We start from the raw sequence: 2,919 nt of genomic DNA, 5'->3' as shown, positions 1-2,919 counted from the left end.
TCAGGGTGTGATTTTTCTTCTGCTGTTTTTGATTCTGTTTTTAATTTTTGTATTTATTTTGTGACTCCACATGATCATGAACCTAATAAAACATGAAAGAACAATGAAAATAAAAATAAAATTAGATAAATAAAAATTGGGTTACCTCACAACAAGCGCTTCTTTAATGTCAATAGCTTGACAGTGGGCTCTCATGGAGCCACACAGGTGATCAGGTCAATTTTATAGACTCCCAACACTAAAATTTGAGTTTGGATATGGGAGTTCAACACCAAACTTAGAGTTTGGCTGAGGCCTCCCAACACCAAACTTAGAGTTTGACTGTGGAGGCTTTAGTTGACTCTGTACTGAGAGAAGCTTTTCATACTTCCTCTCCATTGTTACAGAAGGAGATCCTTGAGTTTTAAACACAAGGTTGTCCTCATTCAGTTGAAGGACCAACTCTCCTCTGTCTACATCAATCACAGCTCTTGCTGTGGCTAGGAAAGGTCTTCCAAGGATGATGCATTCATCCTCATCCTTTCCAGTGTCTAGGATTATGAAATCAGCAAGGATGTAAAGGCCTTCAACCTTTACTAACACGTCCTCTACTTGTCCATAAGCCTATTTTATGGAATTGTCTGCCATCTCTAATGAGAATTTGGCAGCCTGTACCTCAAAGATTTCCAATTTCTCCATTACAGAGAGTGGCAAGAGGTTTATTCCTGACCCAAGGTCACATAGAGCCTTCTCAAAGGTCATAGTGCCTATGGTACAAGGTATTAAGAACTTTTCAGGATCCTGTTTCTTCTGAGGTAATGTCAGTTGATCCAGATCACTCAGTTCATTGATGAGCAAGGGAGGTTCATCTTCCCAAGTCTCATTACCAAATAATTTGGCATTCAGCTTCATGATAGCACCAAGGTACTTGGCAACTTGCTCTTCAGTAACATCTTCATTCTCTTCAGAAGAAGAATACTCATCAGAGCTCATGAATGGCATAAGGAGGTTCAATGGAATCTCTATGGTCTCTAGATGAATCTCAGATTCCTTTGGTTCCTCAGAGGAAAACTCCTTATTGATCTCTGGACGTCCCAGGAGGTCTTCCTCACTGGGATTCACGTCCTCTTCCTCCCTTGTAGGTTCGGCCATGATTGATATATCAATGGCCTTGCACTCTCTCTTTGGATTCTCTTCTGTATTGCTTGGGAGAGTACTAGGAGGTGTTTCAGTGATTTTCTTACTTAGCTGGCCCACTTGTGCCTCCAAATTTCTTATGGAGGACCTTGTTTCACTCATGAAACTTAGAGTAGCCTTGGACAGATCAGAGACTAAGTTTGATAAATTAGAGGTATTTTGTTCAGAGTTCTCTGTCTGTTGCTGAGAAGATGATCGAAAAGGCTTTCTATTGCTAAACCTGTTTCTTCCACCATTATTAAAGCCTTGTTGAGGCTTTTGTTGATCCTTCCATGAGAGATTTGGATGATTTCTCCATGAGGGGTTATAGGTGTTTCCATAAGGTTCACCCATATAATTTACCTCTGCTATTGCAGGGTTCTCAGGATCATAAGCTTCTTCTTCAGAAGATGCCTCTTGAGTACTGTTGGATACAGCTTGCATTCCATTCAGACTCTGATAAATCATATTGACTTGCTGAGTCAATAGTTTGTTCTGAGCTAATATGGCATTCAGAGTATCAATTTCAAGAACTCCCTTCTTCTGAGGCGTCCCATTATTCACAGAATTTCTCTCAGAAGTGTACATGAATTGATTATTTGCAACCATGTCAATAAGTTCTTGAGCTTCTGCAGGCATTTTCTTTAGGTGAATGGATCCACCTGCAGAATGGTCCAGTGACATCTTGGAGAACTCAGACAGACCATAATAGAAGATATCCAGAATGGTCCATTCTGAAAGCATGTCAGGAGGACACCTTTTGGTCATCTGCTTGTATCTTTTCCAAGCTTCATAGAGGGATTCACCATCTTTTTGCTTGAAGGTCTGAACATCCACTCTAAGCTTGCTCAGCTTTTGAGGAGGAAAGAACTTAGCCAAAAAGGCCGTGACCAGCTTATCCCAAGAGTTCAGCCTATCTTTAGGTTGTGAGTCCAACCATGTTCTAGCTCTGTCTCTTATAGCAAAAGGGAAAAGCATGAGCCTGTAGACTTCAGGATCTACTCCATTAGTCTTAATAGTCTCACAGATCTGCAGGAACTCAGTTAAAAACTGGTAGGGATCTTCTGATGAAAGTCCATGAAATTTGCAATTCTGTTGCATTAGAGCAACTAATTGAGGTTTCAGCTCAAAATTGTTTGCTCCAATGGTGGGGATTGAGATGCTTCTTCCATCAAACTTGGAAGTAGGTGTAGTATAATCACCAAGCATCCTCCTTGCATTATTATTATTTTCGGCTGCCATCTCCTCTTCCTGTTCGAAAATTCCTGTAAGGTTGTCTCTGGATTGTTGTATTTTAGCTTCTCTTAGTTTCCTTTTCAGAGTCCTTTCAGGTTCAGGATCTGCTTCAACAAGAATGTTCTTGTCCTTGCTCCTGCTCATATGAAAAAGAAGAAAATAGAAAATAATAGGGATCCTCTTTGCCTCAGTAGAGAGAGGTTCCTTTGTGTGAGTAGAAGAAGAAAAGAATGTAATGTAAAGAAGAGAAGAGGAAAAACTCGAACACAGAGAGGGAGGTTGTGTTCGAATTTTTGGATGGGAGAGAAGTGTTAGTAGATGAATAAATAAATAGAAGGAGATGAGAGAGAGAATTTTGAAATTTAAGTAAAATAAAAATTAAAATTGAAAGTTAGATTTCAAAAATTAAAGTTGAAATTAAATTAAAATTAGAATAATTAGTTAATTAAAAAGGAATTTTGAAAAAGGAGAGAGGAAATTTTCGAAAATAAGAGAGAGAGGATTAGTTAGGTAGTTTTGAAAAAAGAT

The 2,919-nt window shown here is 39.0% G+C and overlaps 1 non-coding gene across 1 annotated transcript; it reads left to right on the top strand.

Moving 5' to 3' along the window:
• Nucleotides 1-1,893: 1,893 nt before the first annotated feature.
• Nucleotides 1,894-2,001, top strand: LOC148579605 (small nucleolar RNA R71). The gene has a single exon (XR_015896875.1). It is a non-coding gene; the product is annotated as a small nucleolar RNA R71 (small nucleolar RNA).
• Nucleotides 2,002-2,919: the final 918 nt, after the last annotated feature.

The sequence above is a fragment of the Arachis ipaensis genome, chromosome B10 (genome assembly GCF_059453495.1).
Source record: "Arachis ipaensis isolate K30076 ecotype BB chromosome B10, ASM5945349v1, whole genome shotgun sequence".
Lineage (NCBI taxonomy): Eukaryota > Viridiplantae > Streptophyta > Magnoliopsida > Fabales > Fabaceae > Arachis > Arachis ipaensis.
This window is presented reverse-complemented; position numbering and strand designations above follow the sequence as displayed.